This window comes from Bison bison, unplaced genomic scaffold (assembly GCF_000754665.1).
Source record: "Bison bison bison isolate TAMUID 2011002044 unplaced genomic scaffold, Bison_UMD1.0 scf7180017864517, whole genome shotgun sequence".
Classification (NCBI taxonomy): domain Eukaryota; kingdom Metazoa; phylum Chordata; class Mammalia; order Artiodactyla; family Bovidae; genus Bison; species Bison bison.
The window spans coordinates 6,697,540-6,709,724 of record NW_011495070.1 but is presented as its reverse complement, the minus strand read 5'-3'; the positions used below and the strand labels follow the sequence as shown (position 1 = coordinate 6,709,724).

The 12,185-nt window shown below is 36.9% G+C and overlaps 1 protein-coding gene across 8 annotated transcripts in view; it reads left to right on the top strand.

The window, feature by feature from the left end:
* ELF2 (E74-like factor 2 (ets domain transcription factor)) overlaps positions 1–12,185 on the top strand; it is a 99,971-nt gene that overhangs the window by 67,056 nt on the left and 20,730 nt on the right. The gene's annotated exons all lie outside the window — the stretch shown is intronic.

Below are 12,185 nucleotides of genomic sequence, written 5' to 3'. Positions count from 1 at the left end.
AAATTATTGCTCTCTATTTCATTTTTCCTGCTTATTATTATTTTCTTTCTTATTTTTCCATCTTTATTGCTGAATGTTTAGCTTATTTTTTTAAATAATTTATTTTTTTGAATGAATCAGTTAAAAATTTTTTTTTTCTTATATGATATTATACATGTTTTAATTCCATTCTCCCAAATCACCTCCCACCTCCCTCTCCCACAGAGTCCAAAAGACTGTTCTATACATCTGTGTCTCTTTTGCTGTCTTGCATACAGGGTTGTTGTTACCATCTTTCTAAATTCCATATATATGCGTTAGTATACTGCTTATTTATTTTTAAACCTTTTCATGTCCTGGTTAAGTACTGTTTTAGCTGTGTTGCATATAGTTTCACATATTGTATTTTTATTGTAATTATTTTCTAATTATTTCTTAACTACTTTATGATTTCCCTTTTATTCTATGGGCTATTTAAAATACACTGTAAGTGATAGCACACATTAGTTTGACTGTATCAAAACTTAAAATTTTTGTAGGACAGACGATACCATAGACCAACTAAAGTAAAGTCGAACAGCAGGCTGGCAGAAGATATTTGGAACACCTGTCTGAATTATTATTATCTAGTATACACTACGGAGAAGGCAATGGCACCCCACTCCAGTACTCTTGCCTGGAAAATCCCATGGACGGAGGAGCCTGGAAGGCTGCAGTCCATGGGGTTGCTAAGGGTCGGGCATGACTGAGCGACTTCACTTTCACTCAATGGCACCCCACTCCAGTGTTCTTGCCTGGAGAATCCCAGGGATGGCGGAGCCTGGTGGGCTGCAGTCTCTGGGGTCGCAGAGAGTCGGATACGACTGAAGTGACTTAGCAGTAGCAGTATACACTAGATAATTAGTGTTATTACACTAGATGTTAATGTTCTACACATAAGTAAGACAGAAAGTGTCATAGAAAGATGACAAAGGATATGAATAGAAAATTCATAGAAGAAACGTTACTGGGCAATAAATATGAAAAAAATGTTTATTCTCAGTACTTATTAGGTATATGCAAATTAATACAGCAATGAAAATTTTCCCACCATCCAGCAGATGGCAAACATTTTAAAAGTCTGATTATATTTTATATTGACAAGGATGGAAGAAAAATGGGAACTCTGATACATTACTAGGAGTATTTTAGACTTAAACTGCTACTTTGGAAAGAGTAACAAATAAATTAAAAATGCACTTATTCTTTGACCTAAAAATTCTCTCTGCAGGTATGTACTATGGAGAGACTGTAGCATGCATGCTTAAGAAAACATAGATAAGATTCTTTTTTTGCAGCATTGTTTATAAAAGTAAAAAATGTAAACAACTTTATTTGCCTATCAGTAGATAATTTTTTAACAAAATGGGGTATTTTTATGCCCTGGGATAATTTGAAGTATGTAAAAAGCATAGCTATATCTACTTATAATAACATGGATAGAATGTAAATCTTGAATGAAAAAAGCAAATTTTAGAATGGCATATGTAGTATAATGTCATTTATGTACACAAAGTGTGTAAAATAATACTGTATGTCATTTTGGGATATATGCACACACATGTGAACATGTAAAAGTATACAAAATAGGCTGGAAGAATATACACAGAAACTCATGATAGTGGTTTCTTTGGAGAGATAGAATGCTGAATGAAGACTGGGGATAGTTCTCAAAGGTGTTGTTATCTTCATTTGTAATGTACTGTTTCTTAGGGAGAAACAACACTTTCAAGTATAAATAACAAAATGATAACAGTTGTTTGTTCTGGATGGTGGGGGCATGAACTGTCTGTTTATATATATATATATATTTTTTTTTTTTTTTTTGGTAATTTCACATACATTTTAAAATTTCTTTAAAAATTATATGACTTTCTTTTCTAAAATTTTTTTTACTGGAGGATAATTGCTTTACAATATTGTGTCAGCTTCTGCCACACAGCAGTTTGAATCAGCCACAGGAATACACATATCCCCTCCCTCTTGAACCCCTCTCCCATCTCCTTCCCCATCCCACCCCTCTAGGTTGCCCAGAGCACTGGCTGAGCTCCCTGTGTCACACAGCAAATTCTCACTTGCTCTCTGTTTTACATATGGTAGTGTGTATGTTTCCTTGCTGTTTTCTCAATGCATCCTACCCTCACATTCCCTCACTGTGTCCGAAGGTCTGTTCTGTATGTCTGTGTCTTCCATATGGATGCGTTAACATATGGTATTGTCTCTCTGACTCACTTCACTCTAATAGACTCTAGGTCCATCCACCTCATTAGGACTGACTCAAATGTGTTCTTTTTTTATAGCTAAATAATATTTCATTGTATATATGTACTGCAATTTCTGTATCCATTCATCTGTCGATGGACCTCTAGGTTGCTTAAGAGATGACTTTTTAAACTAGGAACACAGATGACTCAAGATTTCTAGCCTGGGATGATGCAATGTTATTGATAGAGGAAACAAAGGAGATTTGTAGGTAAAAGACCTTTAGATACCACTGGGTTATCCAAATAAAGACATTTACCATACAACTGGAAATTAGAACTTAGACCTAAAAAAAAAAAATTAAGCCTAGAGATGCTCATTTTTGAGTTAGTTCAGAAATAATATTGAAAGTCATGGTGGTGCGTGGATATTAACTGTCATTCTTCAGAGAGTGGAGAATGAAGAGAGAAGCTGGCTAAGGTTTATGCTTTGGAAGAACAGTCACGTTTGAGGGTTGCGCAGATGTAGGCTAAGTCAACTGAAGAAAATAGGGAAAAAACACAATCAGACTGTCTATTATTGTGAAAGTCATATGAAGGGAAGAAGGTTAATAATGGATAGTCAAAAATGTCATTTGTTTGAAGAGGTAGAGTCAGGTGAAAACTAAGAAGAGGTCCTAGGGCTTGCTTGGCAGTTAAAAGCTTGAAGGGACTTTTGAAGAACTTTTCATTGGGTAGGTGCAGAAGATACATTGTAATAGGAGAAGAAATTAGTTAATTTGAATATTCCTTTTAGAATCAAAATAGAATTTGACTTACAGTTGCAGTATATTTTAGTTAAGAACTCCACTGTAAATATTCTCATAAATATGCCAAACAAGAATCCTGCATAGCCCTTGTACTTTTACAGGAATTTAAAACAATTTCTAGAGTATTCAAGATAAATTCCCTAATGATAATAAAGAACTCAAGTCCTTGAAATCAGTTGTTATAAATGTTATTTAAAATAGATCATTAACCATTTTAACTCACCTTGTATGGTATCATACACATAAGGGTACTTAATAAATGCTTTTGGAAGACAGTTATTTGTCCAACATCCATTAGAAAAGACCAGCTACAAGAATCAGTTGATGTGTTGTTCTAGGAGTGGCTGCTAAGGATTAGAAAGTTTTTTGCTTAGTATAAACTGTAAAGTGAAGAATCAGCAGGCTCAAAGAGAGTTTGGCCCAGGGATAGCTTAAGTAAAATGCAGAAAACATGAATAAAACTAAGCTAGATTATCAGCTTCAAAAATGGTACATGTTGGATCCTTACTCATCATAGGTTTTTATGGTCCATAAATGCATATGTGGAGAAAGTTCTATGATAAAATAATTTTTGGGAATCATAGACCTCCTTGAGAATCTGAATAGTCATAGTTCTTCAGAAAAAAATGCTATTTTTTGCTAACAAAATATTTTGCTAACAATTTTTCCTTTATGAACCCCCTATCAAAAATTCATACCTTATGAAGGCTTTTATACATGTAAATATAGGATATACTCATTACTACTATAATTTCATGTATAGGCAATTTTGTATATCACACTTGTCTAAGAATTTCACCTTTGATAGAGGTTCTGTGTGAATTGAGAAGGCTTAATTTTTTTTCTTTTGTTACCTAATTCAATGCTACCAGTAGTATAGGTGCCTACAACAGAAAGTGTTGTACAGAGTGCCTACAATACTTACTTGCTCAAAGTAAGTGCTGGTTAATTATTTGTTGAATAAATGAATGAATATGTGGGTTCAAACATCTTCATTTTAATAATATTTTATAAAACCTAACTATAATATTAAATAAAATGTATCAGTATAATAAATAACTAAAAATAGAGGATTAACCACAGTAGTTTAAAAATATTTGAAATAGTCTATCTTTTCTCTTTGTAAATTTACAGACTTGCACACCTGTATGTATTTGTTTCTCTCCCAGTATTGATAAACTGAGCTTTACTTAAAGGTCCTAAATCTCTTGATTCCAGCTTGTTGTCCTGATAGATATATTTATCTTAAACCTTAGTTTTCATGACTCTTTTTTTCCCTGCTAAACATGCCCAACACACCATACCCCAGCTTTGACTTTCATTGTTAGTTTGGCTGTATCAGAAAAACTTAGACTGACCCCCTCTTATTCTTCTCCCACCATTCACTGCTCAAAATTTTTTTTCAATTTTTTCTTAATTTCTGAGGAATACTCTTAACCATTGCGCTAGCTTTGACATTAAAAAGTAAAACATCAACACTTTATAATTTATAAAATGGTAAAATGGGTGAAAATTTTCATCCATGTTGTAACTTCTAAGTTGTATAGAATATTGTTTTGTAGAATTTTTAACCTTGAAATCATAAGCTACCATGTGATTTTGGTTAAATTATTTAACTTCTTGGGGGTTTAGTTTCCTGATGTGTAAAATAGGGCATTGGATAAAGCCGGTGATTCTCAAATAACCCTACCATTGGTGGTTATCGAGTTACTATCACTAAAATAGGAAGTTTTTATCCTTCTCCAAAATTACAGGATGTTAAAAGTATATGACATTAAATGGATAAAATGTCTCCTTCATTTGATTCCTACCTGTAATTTTTTTAAAGCCTGTTGCCCTTGGTACTTGTATCTAATAGAGCACACAGTTACATATTTGGTTTCAAAGTATAATATATTTGATTCATGGAAGTCAGGAAAAGAGATCATGGTGTTCAGTTCAGGTCCTTAATTTTTTTCAAAATCTCTAGGTGATGTGGTCTCTAGGCACCTTTCCAACCATAAGATTTTATGATTCTCTTTTCTAGATAAAAGATACAAAGGAAATAACCAGAATAAGCTAAAAACATTAAAATTGGTGTGGTGTAAGACACAAGTGTATGTTTACATACCTCTAAAGAATTTTTACCATCTTGGTTATTCCAGGACCATAAAATCATTGAAATACCCAAGGGTATGTAATTATTTTTGGTTATATTAGACCTGGATTCCTAGGTAGCTCAGTGGTTAAAAAAAAAAATCCACTTGCCAGTGCGGGAGCTTCAGGGGATGTGGGTTTGATCCCTCCGTGAGGAAGATCCCCTGGAGGAGGACATGGTAACCTACTCCAGTATTCTTGCTTGGAAAATTCTATGGGCAGATTAGCCTGGTGGGCTACAGTTCATGGCATCACAAATAGTTGGACACGTCTGAGTACACATGCATTCATTCGTTCATTCATTCATATTAGACTTTAATGGTAATGATTATATTTTGATGACTTACTTATTTTTAAAATGGAGAGGCTGGAGGAGGAAAGAATTGATGCTCAGACTATACAGACAGACATGGAAAGAACTGCTCAGGACTCTGTAGTTGAAAGTTACAGGTCATTTTTAAACTTTTCCCTTCTTTCTTTAAGCTGTAAAATGTGACAAGTTGGGAGTTTAAACTGCTCCTTTTTTGTGTTAGCTTTTGCTGATTAACAAATCATCCCAAATTTAGCAGTTTAAAACAATAAACATTATATTATCTAGTTTTTGAGATTAAGGATTGGAGATTGACTTACCTGCATGGTTCCTAACTCAGGATCTTTCATGAGGATGGAATATCTGAGGGCTTGATTAATTAAGGCTGGACGGTTTGTGTCCTAGAGAGTTCAGTCATAGGACCATTGGCAGGATGCCATTGTTACTTGTCTAATAGGCCTCTCCACAGAGATGCTTCCTCAGATTGACTCAATAGCAAGAGATCAAGCACTTTCTGAAGTCACATACGATCACTTCACCTCTGTTCTGTTTGTTAGAAGTGAGCCATTAAGTTCAGCCTACACTCAAAGGGAGAGATGGAAATTATATTCTACCTCTTGAAGGAAGGAATATTAAGGAATTTTCAGAAAAGTAGGTACTAAATGCATCATAATGGATAAACAAGCCTTGTTACTTTGGAGCTTGGGGAAGTGTTTGCCGTTTGGGGACACCCAAAACGGGAGTATCATGGTGGAGAGGTCTGACAGAATGTGGTCCACTGGAGAAGGGAATGGCAAACTTCAGTATTCTTGCCTTGAGAACCCCATGAACAGTTTGAAAAGGCAAAATGATAGGATACTGAAAGGGGAACTCCCCAGGTCAGTAGGTGCCCAATATGCTACTGGAGATCAGTGGAGAAAAAACTCCAGAAAGAATGAAGGGATGGAGCCAAAGCAAAAACAATACCCAGTTGTGGATGTGACTGGTGATAGAAGCAAGGTCCAATGCTGTAAAGAGCAATATTGCATAGGAACCTGGAATGTCAGGTCCATGGATCAAGGCAAATTGGAAGTGGTCAAACAGGAGATGGCAAGAGTGAACGTTGACATTCTAGGAATCAGCAAACTAAAATGGACTGGAAAGGGTGAATTTAACTCAGATGACCATTATATCTACCACTGTGGGCAAGAATCCCTTAGAAGAAATGGAGTAGCCATCATGGTCAACAAGAGTCTGTAATGCAGTACTTGGATGCAATCTCAAAAACAACAGAATGATCTCTTGTTCGTTTTCAAGGCAAACCATTCAATATCACAGTAATCCAAGCCTATGCCCCAACCAGTAACACTGAAGAAGCTGAAGCTGAATGGTTCTATTGACCTACAAGACTTTTTAGTACTAACACCCAAAAAAGATGTCCTTTTCATTGTAGGGGACTGGAATGCAAAAGTAGGAAGTCAAAAAACACCTGGAGTAACAGGAAAATTTGGCCTTGGAGGATGGAATGAAGCAGGACAAAGACTGATAGAGTTTTGCCAAGAGAACGCACTGGTCATAGCAAACATTCTCTTCCAACAACACAAGAGAAGACTCCACACATGGACATCACCAGATGGTCAACACTGAAATCAGACTGATTATATTCTTTGCAGCCAAAGATGGAGAAGCTCTATACAGTCAGCAAAAACAAGACCCGGAGCTGACTGTGGCTCAGATCATGAACTCCTTATTGCCAAATTCAGACTTATATTGAAGAAAGTGGGGAAAACCACTAGATCATTCAGGTATGACCTAAATCAAGTCCCTTACAGTGGAAGTGAGAAATAGATTTAAGGGACTAGATCTGATAGACAGAGTACCTGATGAACTATGGATGGAGGTTTGTGACATTGTACAGGAGACAGGGATCAAGACCATCCCCATGAAAAAGAAATGCAGAAAAGCAAAATGGCTGGCTGCAGAGGCCTTACAAATAGCTGTGAATAGAAGAGAAGCGAAAGGCAAAGGAGAAAAAGAAAGATATAAGCATCTGAATGCAGAGTTCCAAAGAATAGCAAGGAGAGATAAGAAGGCCTTCCTCAGCAATCAGTGCAAAGAAATAGAGGGAAACAACAGAATGGTAAAGACTAGAGATGTCTTCAAAAAAATTAGAGATACCAAGGGAACATTTCATGCAAAGATGGGCTCAATAAAGGACAGAAATGGTCTGGACCTAACAGAAGCAGAATTTATTAAGAAGAGGTGGCAAGAATACACAGAAGAACTGTACAAAAAGATCTTCATGACCAAGATAATCATGATGGTGTGATCACTGACCTAGAGCCAGACATCCTGGAATGTGAAGTCAAGTGGGCCTTAGGAAGCATCACTACAAACAAAGCTAGTGGAGGTGATGGAATTCCAGTTGAGCTATTCCAAATCCTGAAAGATTTGAGTGCTACACTCAATATGCCAGCAAAACTCAGCAGTGGCCACAGGACTGGAAAAGGTCAGTTTTCATTCCAATCCCAAAGAAAGGCAATACCAAAGAATGCTCAAAGTACTGCACAATTACACTCATCTCACACGCTAGTAAAGTAATGCTCAAAATTCTCCAAGCCAGGCTTCAGCAATACGTGAACCGTGGACTTCCAGATGTTCAAGCTGGTTTTAGAAAAGACAGAGGAACCAGAGATCAAATTGCCAACATCCGCTGGATCATTGAAAAAGCAAGAGAGTTCCAGAAAAACATCTATTTTTGCTTTAGTGACTGTGGCAAAGCCTTTGACTGTGTGGATGACAATATACTGTGGAAAATTCTGAAAGAGATGGGAATACCAGACACCTGACCTGCCTTCTGAGAAACTTGTATGCAGGTCAGGAAGCAAGTTAGAACTGGACATGGAACAACAGACTGGTTCCAAATAGGAAAAGGAGTACATCAAGGCTGTATATTGTCACCCTGCTTATTTAACTTCTATGCAGAGTACATCTTGAGAAACACTGGGCTGGAAGAAGCACAAGCTGGAATCAAGATTGCTGGGAGAAATATCAATAACCTCAGATATGCAGATGACACCACCCTTATGGCAGAATGTGAAGAGGAACTAAAAAGCCTCTTGATGAAAGTGAAAGAGGAGAGTGAAAAACTTGGCTTAAAGCTCAACATTCAGAAAACAAAGATCATGGCATCTGGTCCCATCACTTCATGGGAAATAGATGGGGAAACAGTGGAAACAGTATCAAACTTTATTTTTTTGGGCTCCAAAATCACTGCAGATGGTGATTGCAGCCATGAAATTAAAAGACGCTTACTCCTTGGAAGGAAAGTTGTGACCAACCTAGATAGCATATTGTAAAACAGAGATATTACTTTGCCAAAAGGTCCATCTAGTCAAGGCTATGGTTTTTCCAGTAGTCATGTATGGATGTGAGAGTTGGACTGTGAAGACCGAAGAATTGATGCTTTCGAACTGTGATGTTGGAGAAGACTCTTGAGAGTCCCTTGGACTGCAAGGAGATCCAATCAGTACATCCTAAAGGGGATCAGTCCTGGGTATTCATTGGAAGGACTAATGCTGAAGCTGAAACTCCTGTACTTTGTCCACCTGATGCGAAGAGTTGACTCATTGGAAAAGACTCTGATGCTGGGAGGGATTGGGGGCAGGAGGAGAAGGGGACGACAGAGGATGAGATGTCTGGATGGCATCACCAACTCGATGGACGTAAGTTGGAGTGAACTCCGGGAGTTGGTGATGGACAGGGAGGCCTGGCGTGCTGCGATTCACGGGTTGCAAAGAGTCAGACACGACTGAGCAACTGAACTGAACTGAACTGAAGTGTTTGAGAGTAGGGGCTCTGAAGTTAGAATTCTTGGGTTCAAATCCTGGCTCTGCTCTCTTGAACACCATGACCTTGCTCAACATTCCTCATCTAGAAAATGAGCAGAGTGTTAATATCTGTTACAGAAATGTAAAGCAGAATAGGTGAAAAAACTTAAGGTAAAGCTCTTACCCTGGTGGCTTTGATTTCAGTAAAAGTTATTATTTACCTTTTTTCCCTACTAGATCATAGGAATACTTTGATATAAAGAATGTCATTCTGTAATGTTATGAGCAGGATATGAATTTGCTGTAAAGTTTCTATCATGCTAACCTAACTATTCTTACTCAATTTTTAAAATTCTGCTTATGAATACCTGCTTTATCTTGAATCTTCAGAAATGCAGATGTATGTATGTGAATGTGTATATATACACACATATATGCATTATATACACATATTTTCACAGTCTACATGGCTTGAGTGATATTGTATGGAAGAAATTCATTATATTTTAGTCCTGCCACATTTACATTTTAACATTTTACCATGTTGTAAAAATTCTTTGAACATGTTTTTAATAAAACAGTTCATTGAATTTCTTACTTCCTCAAGCTAGGCCCTGGAAATGAAATTCCTAGATCAGTATATATTTACCTCTTTAAGACTCTTGATATCTGACACTCATTGCTTTCTTGAAAGTGTGTACCAGTTTATATTTCCAGCAGCTATAATTTCTAAAATAGTAAAGTGGATTTTAACTTTTCATCCATTTTGTAACTTGGTCTCACCTTGCTTGTTATTGGTGGCTTTTGAAAGCCTAGTTATAGGACCCAAACAGAATTGCATTAAACTCTAGGGAATTATGTTTCTATAAGAGCTTTACATATATAGGAATATTTTCTAGCCTTTCTACATAATTTGTATTAATATTTCATAAATATTATATGTGTATATATTAACTGAAGTATTATGCAGAAATAGACACAGTGTCTGTTCCCTTGGAAGTTAAAATATAAGGCAGATATGGGTCTGTATAATTAAGATTCTGTTGTTGTTTAGTAGATGAGTCATGTCTGACTCTTTTATGACCCCATAGACTGTAGCCCACCAGGCCCCTCTGTCCATGGGATTTCCCAGGCAAGAATACCGGAATGGGTTGCCATTTCCTTCTCCCAGGGATCTTCCCTACCTAGGGATCAAACCCACATCTCCTGCATTGGCAGGCAGATAATCACTGAGCCGCTAGGGAATCCCCTTAATTAAGATATATTCCGAGTAAAATACACAAGACACACACTGTTACCTTCCTTAAAAGATAAACCTCAAGAAGCAAATAGTAAGATGAAAGTTATGTATGATGCTTCAAAGTGATTCCCACAGTGAGAAGATAGTTTCCTTTTGAGCCAAGTCAGATTGTTGCCTCTAGAAAAAATAAACCTTTAGTTTGCCTCACTCTCTTCCTGTCAAAACATATTAATATCTGTTGACTGATAAGAGTGGAAATTCAGGTTTGTTATCAATTTCAGTGTTCTGTCTAAAGCTAGAAATTAGCTCCTTCCTATTCCTTATCATACTCTCATCTGGAAACTCTCAGTTTATGATACTGGCTGTAGATTGATGGTCCTTATTTTAAATTAACTAGAAATTAAAAAAAATAAAAGCGACCAGTCATACAGTTTTTTTGTCCAATAGGTGGCAAGTTTACCTAACTACAGGAAAGAAATCCCTGTTTGGTTTAAGGGAAGGTTGTACTTTGGAAATGGCAGATAGATTCTTTTTGCGGAGGCTGGGGATTATGGTGGTAGGACTAGGGGAAAGGTCCAAGGGAATCAGTGAATATTTAGAAGAAAAGAAAATAGTCATGGACTGTGTAATCTACTCTGAAGTTGCACTGACATGTTGGGCAAATATTTGTAAAATGACATTGTATTAATACTACCACTGGAAAAAGTTTTTGTATAGTTATCAGCATAGTTCATTAAATCTAGATCATAAGAATTACACCTTATTAAAAATAAGTAACAAAATTTTCTTTTGTTTATTCAGCAAATACTTTTTGAACACTTATTCCGGAGGGAGGCACTGTTTTATGTTTTGTGTAGAAACTATATGGCAACATTTTTTTTTTAATATTATGAAACTCTGAAACCAAGGAAGCATTTTGTGTGTGTGTGTGTTTAATGAAGCTTCATCTAAGTCATTTTATAGGCTTGAATTCTTGTGTGTAAGTTTGTAGTCACTAAGTGGCAATATAGCTCCTGCTTCTACTATATTTTAATATGTAGGTTATTTGTAATAAGGTTAGTTTGATCAAAAAGATCTTTAAAAGTAGACGATGTGAAATATGTTTGCTTCAGAATGAACCAAATATAAGAGGGTACATAAACTTCATGACTAGCAAACTGGGGGAGGATAATCTAATCTCTCAGAAGTTGGCATGTTCTGTTGTTTGTTAATAAACAGTTATCTAGAGTGCTAACACTGCTGCAGAGGGGAAAGGACAAGGTCGGTCCCTGAGAGTAACTGGATGCTCCTTACTTTGTTCAAGGAAAGCTTTTATAATGTTTTCCGGGTATGCCTTTTTTTAGTTGGTATTCTGTTTTAAAGTGCAGCCTTTCAAGTGAACGGGTTACATGTAGCATAAGCTTTGACACGGCCAAACAAGTTAAACAGCTACCTTTATTTAAAGCTGCAGGACTAGGATTAGATCTCTTCCAGAAAGAAAATTTGATTAATGACTTTTCTAGAGTGGGGACAACTGCAGACTTTTCTTTCGCAGAGCGTGAAATGTGCCTCTTCCTGCCGAGGGGCCTCGTCCTAGCCGCGGCTCCCGGGGCGACTTCCAGCCTCAGGTGTCCCCTTAGGCTGCGGGCCGCGGCCGCTCTCCGGGGCGGGCGTCCGGGACTT